Consider the following 12,238-nt stretch of genomic DNA (forward strand, 5'->3'; position numbering starts at 1 on the left):
ATGTGTAAAGACAGTAACACCATTTTTTTTAAGCTTGTACTTCAGTAATTCCTCATTAATCAGTAACTGTGGATTAAACTGTAGAACTGAAAAAAAAATGTAAGAGAAGAACTTCAGATCCTGAGCGTGTGGGACAGAGAAGGATCAGCTTTATTTCAGATTTGAGAGATAAACTTTATATTTCAGTTTGTGATGGTTCTGTTCTCTTTGTGATTACAGGAGCTGCCCTCAGATTCAGACCTCAGCACCACCCAGTGACAGCAGACAGATCATCCAACATTTTCACATGTTAACTGCAAGATTAACTGATGAAAACAGTACAAAGGTTAAAGTACCCCATGTGCTGTTAGTGAAAGCTGCTGCTGTTTTATTGATAAAGTTAAAGACAAAAAAAAACAAAAGGATTAATCACCCGTGTATCTGTGTCACTATATATCAGCATTAACAGGACCTCAGTTTGGTGTTTCACAGAGCTGCTGATCTCAGACCTGCACAGCTTCCATTTTAAACACTTGATGTACTCAGCTGCATGAAGAGCACATGAGATTTTCTCTGACACAATTAAATAAAACCTGATGAAGGTCAAAGGTCGTCACTTGTATGTTGAACTACAGACTTGTGATCTGGAATTCTTTCACAGTTTTTTGCACTTTATGGTTATTTACCATAAAGTGATTCAGAGTTATTCATACCAGAGTAAACAGAGAGGATCATATATTTTTAAATATATAACTTTCTACAGGACTGAATATATTATCTTTATGTAAAAGTCCAGTGCCTCTGGGGAGTATCCGAGTATTTATAACATTACACAAACCAAAGGTCTCCATCACAGTGTTCATGAAATGCTGGGTTTATCCATCTTCTGAGATGGGCCTACAGAGGAGCTCTGAAGATTTCCCTGTGAGGGAGCTGCTGGTGAAGATCATGAGTCCTCATTGATCAATGCAATAAGCTTTAGTCTTCCTGGTGTTTCTTAAATGAAGCCTCTCTCAGTGGGTCAACGGAACTTCTGGCACAGGACAGCTGTGATGAAAGAAAGGGAAGAAGTGTCTCCAAACCTCTGGACCCAGAAACCCAGCTTGATCCTGATGGTCTCCCTCACTAGTTTCTCCCCAGGGTGAATGTAGACTCTACTATTAAATGAAAAGAACCAATTAGACTACACTGCTGAAACCTTATGCTGCTGTTTTTAAAGTTTCCATGTTACCAGGCTGTAGAGATTTCAACAGTTTTAGATCCATTACACTCACAGTCTTAAATGTTAAAATCTCCAAGGACAGCATTACATTTTTGATATTAACAGTAACTCTGGGACTCTGTGGAGTGTGTAGCTGATCTCATCGCTGTCTAAAAATGGATAAAAAAAAACATAAGGAGTGCTGAATCATTCAGTAACACAGACTATTAGAGTAGCAGGTGTGTAGCATCGCTAGCAACAAGCCCCCAACACAGTGTGTATGCTAGCGGCTAATCTAGCAAACGAATTAACAACAGAGTGATTTTAGAACTATAAGATGATAAGCTGTGTGTCTTTTTTTATAACAGTGACATGGTTGTATTTACCTTAATTAAACGAGTCACCAGTCGCGGTAAACCAGCTTAAAACTGGAGCAGCCAGACTACGTAAAAGTGTAAGGGGGTGTGTTTGCAGTCACGTCCAGCGGGTGTGTGGGCGGGAGCGTTACACAGTCGTTTCACCTCAAGTCACTACTGCGCAGACTCTGGCTCCAAAAATGCAAGATGGCAGCCTCCACAAGTGGGATATTTTGGCTTCATTTTTGCACAATGGGAGGAGGCGGTGTCGCGTCGTCCATGTTTTCTACAGTCATTGATTGTAACTGGTGTTATCGAAGGCACCAGTGCTGATGTCTCTTCAATAAATGGTAAATGGTAAATGGCCTGTATTTATATAGCGCTTTACTAGTCCCTAAGGACCCCAAAGCGCTTTACATATCCAGTCATCCACCCATTCACACACTGGTGATGGCAAGCTACATTGTAGCCACAGCCACCCTGGGGCGCACTGACAGAGGCGAGGCTGCCGGACACTGGCGCCACCGGGCCCTCTGACCACCACCAGTAGGCAACGGGTGAAGTGTCTTGCCCAAGGACACAACGACCGAGACTGTCCAAGCCGGGGCTCGAACCGGCAACCTTCCGATTGCAAGGCAAACTCCAAACTCTTGAGCCACGATCGCCCAATAAGACACTAAAACGTTGCTCATCAACACCAGAAGTACAATTATTTTCCCCAGGACACACCTGAAACCCACTGCTGCCCCTTGGTAGGCTTCCAGATGAGGGGTATCCATACAGAGACAGAACTGAGGATGAACTGAGGGAGTGCACTGAGGGTGCCCTGGATATTAACAGGTGGATGATTTTCATTCCTCCATTTCTTTCTTAACACCAGGCAGACAGAAGGAGTTAAAAGCTTTCATTTATGAGCTGCTCCACAAACACTCTTTGAAATCAGTTGCTTTTATGGAGCGCTTGGCTGCTAAAGCTCACAGGAGTGGTGTTTCTGAGCTGGTGGAGACCAAAACCAGAGCTAAAAACATCTTAGACATAAACTCAGTTACTGCAGATCTAAAGCTGTAAAGAATACCCACAGCATGTGCTTTCACCCTGTTTGTGTCGGCACAGGTCTGTGGCTCACAGCGCTGGCTTCAGACAGGGAAGGCAGGTGACCTCCTGAGGCTCGCGGCCTGTCTCATTAACACCTGAGTGATTCCACTGGCCTTGGACTCTGAGAGGCACAGAGACGGAACGCTGAGCAGTGATCACAGCTCCCCTCCAGGCTCTGCATCGTCTCCTGGCTCCTGCTTTTATTACGTTTCAGCACGGAGCATTTTATTTTTAGCTGCTCCTACCATAGACATCTCACGCACACACACACACAAACACACACACACACACACACACACACACACACACACACACACACACATATACAAATGTACATATACAAACTTGCACGCACACATATATACACACATGCACGTACACACCCACACACGCACAATCACGCACAGACACACATACACACACGCTGCATACATTACAGATGCTGAGTCTGCAGGGCTGTCCAGGGTTTCATGTTGTTCAAAGCTTCCCTGCAGGGTGCTCTGTGTGACATGGGAGGAAGTTTAATTAAAAGCTTTAAGCTTTAAGGATCCTGACAAACTAGTAAAGACAGTTCAGCTGCGTTTACATTTACAGCGATCAGACATGTGGATGGCGAGGTTTCTTAGTTTTTCTTTTTTTCTTCTTCTGCATTTTGAAACCAGCATCCTCTGCGTTTCCTGCTCTATCAGGGACACTCCAGTGATCTGTACAAACTTTGAACTTCATTATGAATATTTTACTACATGCAATTTTTTGTTTAGTGTTACCCAAGTTACTAGGTCGTCAACAAAACACACACAATTTGAACCAATCTGTCTCCACAACCTGGCAAGCCAGACCCCAATTCAGTCTCAGACAGAATGAAAGATGGCGGCCCTGAGCTGAGTGTTTTTCATCATCACCATCTTAGTGTTCTTAAACCTGATGTGAGGAACAACGCTGGATCTGACTGTGAAACACACAGTCATTGGTTAACTCCACAGATCATGATAGATTATGGATTACTTTCTTCAAGATGGCAGGCATAACAGCTTCATGGGTTACAATCTTTCAATCTGAGGTAAATTTTCTGCCACTTTCCTTATTTGCTCTCGGAGGAGGCGGACGCACTTTTTCTCCTCTCCTCTCCCTTATCTTCCCTGCTTAGTTCTTATGTCCTTGTCTAGTCTCGTGTTTTTTTGTATTACTTTCCCTGGAACAGTCTCTCACAGCCTGTTTATAAAACCTAAAGAGAATTATGGATTTGATCAACTGGTCTCTGAATGCTATTGACACCCTTTTCTCAACGAGAAGTCTGGGCTCGGGAGAGCCCGAGTGCCCTGGAGGGACTTTCCCTGCCGGATACACGATGGATGGGTGGCAGGAATGGAGGGTCGTGTGCCTGGCGGGACTGTCAATTGAGGACGCTGAAGATATCTACCTATTCGGAACCATGATAACAGGGTACTTGCTGATTGGAGCTGGCTTCGCCCTGGCTTATCGGAAGATTAAGAAAGCGGAACCGGCTGTTCAAACCCCCTCAAGGCTGCCCGCTGGGATTGAAACGATGGGACGAGGCGCGACTTCTCAGAATGGGCTCATTGAGAGCAGCATGGTTAAGACCTTGGAGATGCTTACAGCTGCCGTGAATACTCAGAATAATACCTCTAGCGTATATTGGGTTACATCAAGGAGAGGCCTGCTCAGAATAACACCTTTGAGCAAAAGTTGGATTACATTGTGGAACAGCTGACTGCAGTCGTGAGTTCTCAGAATCAGCTCTCTGAGCAAAAGAATGAAAACACCAGCAAGTTTGATACCATCATGGGCAAGCTCGCGGTTCTTCAACGGGAGTTTGAGAGACCAGTGTCGGAGTGTTAAAGAACAGCTTTGAAATTTTCATGAGTTGTTGCAAAAGACAAATTACCATCATAATCCGGCTACCCCTTCAGCGCCAGCTGTGGGCTCAAGGCTGGAGCTGAACAAAAACTCCCTGATAACGACTGTGTTTAGTCTGTTCCTTCCCATTCCATGCAAGGCCACCTGGGTTGGCTGGAAGACTTAGCCTGGCAGGGCGAAGGACACTGTCTCAGCTGAACTATGGACACGCACACACATACATATACTGATACTGATAAGCACTCACTGACGCATCACCCTCCCTACCCCAGATCCCACGCCACCTCCAACGCTTACCTCCCCTCTGATGTGGACATCGGGTCAGCTGGAGGCGCAGTCGAAGATTGTAGCGGTCCCAGATCAGATGTACACACTGGAACTCTTTCCCATGTTGCTGTCTGTGTTTATTGTGCTATGGTGTGTTGATATCTGTGCATTCCTGTATTATCCTTTTGTGTTACACATTTCAATGTTTTCCTCGCTACCTAGCCTGACCTGTCTCTCCAATGTGATGTTTGTGTATTGTATGTACGGTCGGCAAGGTCTGTCATCTCGGTTGTGGGCAAAAGACCTGCAACTGGCAAAAAAAGGCTATCTCATCTCATCTCTCATCTCATTTACAGTTAAAGCAGTTTTTATCTGATAAAATTTCAAGTTAGAACTGGGCACAGTACCATTACTACAGCTGTGATAGTTGGCCCTGGACAGGAAACAGCATTGCACTGCTTTACCTGTGTATTAACATAGGAATTTTATATTGAAATGAATTGAAACAGCTGTCAAAGGCATTTTACTCAGTAGATCATATGTTTAAAAAAAAGTATTTATGCAGATTTTTGTGTTAAATGGTTTTGAAATTATCTGGTAAATCAAAATCAGTGTGTTCATGCAGAGGAATATAAATCTGCAGCGTTTCTATTTTACTTTCTATTTTTCTGAGTGATTTCAGTAAAAATCACTTTATGCTGATGATACTGTCATATACACACATGCTTGAACTTGACACTGCATTTCACTCATTGCTAACTGCTTTCCTGTGTTTAAAGTTTTATTTTTATTATTATTATTGTTGTTGTTGTGGTTATGATGATGATGATGATGATGATGATGATTATTATTATTGACAGTCACACCTCATTTTTCCATGAGGATCCCCTGGATCATCTTTCTTTGACCAGAACAGGATCCAGGGGTCAGGGGTCAAGGGTCAGGATTTCTTTACTACTCAGACTGTTTTTGCAACCACAGCTGTCGCCCCCTGCTGGTCACTAAACAGACTGCAGGTTTCATGCTGGGGCTTCCCTGTTCCTTGTCGACCTACACACGCCCATGTAAATCATCGAAGCCCCCTACGTGCTGTTGTGTTTTTCAGGATTCTTCCTCTTTGAGCTTTTCGGTGCTTAACTAGACCTGCAGCTTTGAGAGAGCCTGTATCGAGGCATCATTCATCCAGTGTTGTCTCACAGCTGTTATAACTCAGCTCCATAAGTTCAGCTGAAATGTGTTTTGGTTTGGCCTTTTCTGCACCTCCCGGCGCCACTAAAACATATAATAAAGAAGGACGAGTGGAGCTGTAGGTGCACGTTAGAAAATCTGTTTTCTGGACTTTAATTCCCAAAATGAGCTTCATGTTTTATTCAGTGAAACTTGAAACCAGCAACTGAACCATAAACTCATCAGGAAGGTGAGCAGTGGGCTCATTTCTCACACTTGGATCCAATCAGACTTTGAAATGCAGGTTTGTCTCTGTGCTGCTTTCATCTGTTTTATTGGATTGCGCCTCTTTGTAGTCATCTGAGATTCATCTTAATTGTCTTTGAGTCTCTTTTCAGCCTTTGCATCGTTTTCTGTTTATTTTCCTTCTGATTTGTGGGTTTGCATCTCTGTGGTCCTGCAGCTCTTTCTGGCTTCAGTCAATCTACAGGAAGTATTTGTAGTCGGAGGCTCTGGGCCTCACGTCAGTGTGTGCCGTGTTTTCAGCATCGAGCTTCTTCCTAAATCACCAAACCTCATCACCTCTCTGATCGTCATCGTTCAGTGTGAGAAAGCACTGCCTCAGAGCCTGTTGTGGAGTTTCTCTCCTTTCGGGTCGACGGCTGATAGAAACATGCCTGACAGCAGGCGTGATGTAAATAATTACAGGGTGTCGGAGGGGAGTGGGTATGTATGGGTAGTTAGAGCCATGTTAATGCATTCATGTTTGCTTTCTGTGTTCTCTCGACTCTCAAACTAGTTAATCACCAACCCCAAACTCTAAATCCTTAACGCGGACTTTATTCTGCTCATCTCTATCTGTTTTTAACTCTGGACTCTCCTCACACAGCTTCTTATGATTCACAGCCGAAACACGCAACTTTCTTCTGACTGGCTGCCCTTCCTGATCAAGAGTAGGTGGGGCCAGTGTGTTATATCCCTCTCTGTGATGTCACATTGAGGTAACAGTAGAAAAAACTGTGTGAAGCCAAGTGGAGGATTTTCACGAAGAAACACAAAGTAAGTAAAGGGCTGCATGTGTCTGAATCCAAATTAGTGTTTAGGAGGAAAATGTTACTGAAAAATCATAGAAATGTTCTCAGTGTTTAAATGAACTCACATTTTGCCAGCTGTATGATGTCAAACTATGTTTTTAAACACTTAATATCTGAAATTTTATATTTTTAGACTTTGGTGATGATGTGACAAATGACAACAAGGCTTAAAATCCTCTGCAGATCATCTCTCCCCCGCCTCCCGCTCTAGCACTCATCCTGTCCCAGCGGGGCTTAAATTGTGATGTAAATGAAGCAGGAGCTGAACACGTGGCATCTGATTTATCATATTTAATGTTTCAGAGGTTTCATTTATTACGGTTATTTTTAGGCTTTGCTCCCACATCACATTTCACAGCGCCGAGTTCTTCGCGGGAAACACGACCCTCACACATCTACGTCGGTATTTCTCAGACAAATAACGACAACCTTCCTCCAGCCACACGTCGCCGTCGGAGTGGTGAGCGGCCTGATGACTAGTGTGTGCATCGCAGCGGCCGCGATGATTGTTGCTGACATCTACGAGTTATCTCTCACTCTGAAGCACGATTTCCTTTTTCTGACCCTTGCTCAGGTCATCAATCCCTCTGATGTTTGTGTTCCTGTATGTGTGTCTGTGTGTGTCCCGGTGTGTGTGTGTGTGTGTGTGTGTGTGTGTGTGTGTGTGTGTGTGTGTGTGTGTGTTTTGATGTTACTGCTGTATTTAGGAATTCTTCCACCTCCTATTGCTCCTTCCTGTCTAGTTTCTATTTCCAACCGTTTAATCCCCTCTGCCTCCTCTCACTTCCTCCTTTCCAATTTCACTGTGTCAACAGCAGCTTGTGGTTGCCGTGTGTGGTTGCTGTGCACGAGCAGCCACTGGATGCTCTTAAAGGTAAAACATGTGGTGAGTTGTTGTAAATGTTAAGTTTAGAGTTTGTTTGGTGGGTGTGACCTGAAACATCACCTGCTTTGCCACACTGCCAGCGTCAGTCACTGTGGGTCAGCTATGTCCATGTGATGCCCACCAGTGGAATGAAAAGTTTCAAAACAGTAAAGTGAACATAAGCCAACATGTTACTGCTCTGAAGGTCACCTGCTCCAGGTCCACTTCATCTGCATAGTGGAAATCTCACAAAAACATGTCAGACCTGTGAGACTCAGAGGTGTGCGATTTGGAGGTAACGTCTGATAAAGTCTGATGTACAGCTGTACCTGTGAACCACAGCTCCTTCGCCTACCCCTGATTGGATAGCTTCCAAACTCACCCTGCCTTTTTTACACTGCTTTACTGTCCTTGTGCGTTTGTTTTTATTTATTTAGTTATTTATTTAGGGAACACAGCTGAACTCTGTGATGAAAATGACCCCTGCTGTGCTGGTGACCTGCTGGATGTTCAGTTTAATTTGAACTTTGTTGCTCTTGATTCAGATTTGACTTCTTGTAAGAGCCAGAGATGGAGACAGCTGCAGAGATATTTCTGCTGAAGCTGGAAAGATGTGGATCCAGCTCAGTGGAGACACAGGTCTCCACAGACCTCCGTTAGAGCCCTCTGAGACTTCTGTTTCCATTTCAAGAGGTCTCTGAGTTTCAGTGGAGACCTCAGAGGTTGGTGGAGGACCTCTGTCTCCACTGGAGACCTCTCAGTGGAGACAGAGGTCCTCACTGTGGTTGCCTGTGTTCACATTTGAAGTTTCTCCTAATTGGCAGTCTCATAGCAGAAGAACTCTAAGGTCAAATTAAGCCTCAGAGGTTCTTCTGCAGTTCCGTGATGGTTGAGAGGTCAACCAAAATCTTCTGTAGGTTTAAACAGTCTCTGGCGAGTCCCAGAGCTCAGCTCCATGATCTGTTTCTTATCTTGCTGTGTTAGCAGAGAAGACTTTCTCTAATTTGAGTTGTGCACAAACCTCCCAGAACTCGTTGGTCTGATAGCCAAAGGGATGCTGGATGAAAGAACGAATCTTCTTTTTAAGAGCCTGAAAACGATTCAGCAGACCTGCAGCTCCTATATGTTTGTGTCTGTGCCGTCCAATAGGATATCTTCATCTCCTTTCTTCATTTGCATTCAAGTGTTTGATTGGCTGTCTGATTGGCACATCACACCGAGAAGAACAGAAGATGCTGCAGACAGATGGACGACCTGAACCGCTGGGCTCAGACTTAATGAGGCAGGAGCGAGAAAGCCGGCCCTATAAATATGCTCACACACGTTGCTATAGTGACAGCAAAAACAGTGTGTTTACTCCCAGATATTTCAGACATACCAAACCTCACACACAGACACACACTTGCACTCGCACATACACACTCGCGCGCGCGCACACACACACACACACACACCCTTGTACACACACAGGCACACATTACTATACATGCCGTCTGAGTCTCTGGATCTGAAGCAGCTCTGATTTTTATTACAGGTCAGACACTTTCTCTCAGCGTCAGTGACAGATTTCAGTTTTTGTTTCACTGTTTTAACAAAGAAAAAATAAAAATATATAATATGCTATAACTTATCTGGGCTCACAGTCTCTGAGGTGCACACACTTGCATAAAAGATGGATGTCGCCTGCTGGTCAGTCAGGTCTCCAGCTTAGTGTTACACTTTGTGATACAGCCCTTACTGTATGTGCCTGTATTACAGTTTTTTACAGCCGCTCGGACACATTTCACAATACTTAGGTCACTTTTGCAAAACTCTTCACACAATTCTCCTAACTGACCTTTAGCTTGGCAAAGCAGTTCATTTCACATTCAAAATGCACTACAACTACCAAAACACTTTATTCAGGTCTCAAATAAACTCATTCTTCCAGAACACTAGCAAAGGTTGACAGCCGACAAACACACTTTGTCACCCACAAAACAATGACCTAAAAAACACTAACAACATGTAGCATTACACAGTGTTTTCCTGTGTAAAACAAGGACACATCTCTGTTTATAATTTCAATATATGTTACTGGAATGAATCAGACATCATGCAGAATTCGTTAATATTTGTTTATGTATTTTTATTGTTTTTGCACTAAGTAATCCCAAAATACAAGAATTTGTATACACACCATCCACTGATACACATACAATAGTAATGCTAATCTACTCGGTCTCCTCCATTTGGCCACAGGTTCTCATCCACATCACATCTTATGTCATCTAGGGCAACACACCTAGGAAAGAATCTCCTGGCATGCCAGAATTGAAGGAGTTGAAAAATTGAAGGAGTAACACCTGTGTAGATGTTCATCTACAATGAGAATAAGCTGTGGCTGGTTGAACTGCATTTTTAGATTTAAAATATGTTTCAATAAAATATTGCTGTTGGATTTTGCTGTCTTTTTAAGTTTTGCATTGTGTTATTGTTTTGGCCACAAGTTTAACAGTTTTGAAAACAGTATGTAAGCACATGCAAAATGTCCTGTACGTACAAAGATTTTTGGCAGTTGTTGTGTCTGAGTGAGAAGATAATTCATGAAATTTGAGAGATGTAGTCATTGAATGCATTTTGTGCCAAAACAATGATAACTGGTCCTCAGTTTAGCCCACATAGACTTCTGTTGTGCTCAACGTGTGAGGAGTTTTGCAAAAGTGACCTAAGTATTGAGAAATGTGTCCTAGCGTCTGTAAAAAACTGTAAAGTGGAATTTAATGTATTTTATTTGAAATTCCAAATAATGATGCTGTAACTGAATGGAAGACATTTGTTAGTAACTTTATGTAGTGCATGAGTAATTTCTGTGTAGTTTCTTGGTAATTTTGTGGAAAAACAAACAATATTTCTTCATCTTACATTTAAATAAGTTGTTCTTTTTGGGGCTGAATTATGGAGTGGCTTCACCTTCAAGCTGTTGGACAGGGATGGAGTCACAATGAAACTGTATAAAAAAACTGGCTCGATTATGAACATAAAACCTCTTGAAATTAGGCAAAGTTCAGACGCTCCATAATACAGCCTGGCTGAGCCCCAGAAAGTACCGCGTTGCTGTAAATGTTCCAGATGTGATGTGAAACCTGGTGGGCACTGCACACTCAGCCACAGTTCCCATATGTTTATCTGGTTCTTTCAGGGAGTCCACCTTTAACAGGAGGTGTAGTGCATTACAGGTCCGAGGTAATGCTGTGGGGGGGGGGGGGGGGGGGGTTTGCATTACTGTGGCACGTTTCATTACAATATAAAGCATTGGAGGGGACTGTTGTTGTGATATAAAAATAAAACTGTGAGGCAGCCAGTGGTGGGCCAATCACAGTGTCTGATTATGAACAGAGCTGGGTCACATGGATCTGACCTCATTTTTATGTGAACATGGCTCTCAGCTCTGCTTCTGATTTGAACCTGGATCCCTCATCGTTCAGGCCCAGTCTGTTGAGTTCACTGCTATACAAAAGCGCGGTAAGATCCACCACAGGCACCCCACCAGCACCTCAACTTATTAATGAAAGCAGGTCTAATGAACATTGTAATCAGCCCTCATGCATAATTTGTATGCAAATGTAAACCTGAGAACATGGCTTCCTGTCCGTGGTGGAAGCTGCAGCCCCCGACGGCATATCAAAGTTTCACGTTCAGCGTGTAACAATGTGGACAAATATTTGATTATTTCTGATATAATTAGAGGTTTTCTCAGGCTGACTGGGCACCACTTTTCTTCTGTCTTGAAAGTGCACAATAGTATCATAAGGACCTTTGCTCGTTTATGAGCACGAGTCTAATTAAAATTGTAATCAGAATCACGCATAATTTCCCAGTAAATGTGGGATGTAAACCTGAGAACATGACTTCCTGTCCTCAGTGGCACCTCCTGAATATTAGCATGATATTAAAGTTTCACACTCAGCTTTTTACCTTGTGAAAATTATTTTATTATTAATGTGATTATATATTTTTCTCAGGATATTGTTCTGCTTCCTTTCCTGTTCTTCTGCCTCAGATTGTTTAGTTTTGCTTTGAGCCTTTCAGACTTGGACTCAGCTTTGTCTCAGTTAATGAGGGGAAGAGGGAAGCTGTCCTTCCAGTCTCTTCACTTATCGCAGGACTACAAAGCCATACACAAATCTTTTATCCTGGTTCTTCCTGGAAGATCCTTTTATACTAAATGAGATTTATAGTATCTCCAGAAAGATCTGTTCCTGCGTCAGAATGCCATCCAGGTAGTCATCCATGGAAAGCTACTGAAGGACCCCAGCTCCTGGAGGAGGAACACACCATCTTATTTGTCTGTTTC

At 43.2% G+C, this 12,238-nt stretch overlaps 1 pseudogene; it reads left to right on the plus strand.

Moving 5' to 3' along the window:
- Positions 1-3,868: 3,868 nt before the first annotated feature.
- LOC146628489 (uncharacterized) lies at positions 3,869-4,491 on the plus strand (annotated as a pseudogene).
- Positions 4,492-12,238: the final 7,747 nt, after the last annotated feature.

This window comes from Diplotaxodon limnothrissa, linkage group LG7, assembly GCF_057381915.1.
Source record: "Diplotaxodon limnothrissa isolate DT_005_m linkage group LG7, D_limnothrissa_male_GT1.1, whole genome shotgun sequence".
Classification (NCBI taxonomy): Eukaryota; Metazoa; Chordata; class Actinopteri; order Cichliformes; family Cichlidae; genus Diplotaxodon; species Diplotaxodon limnothrissa.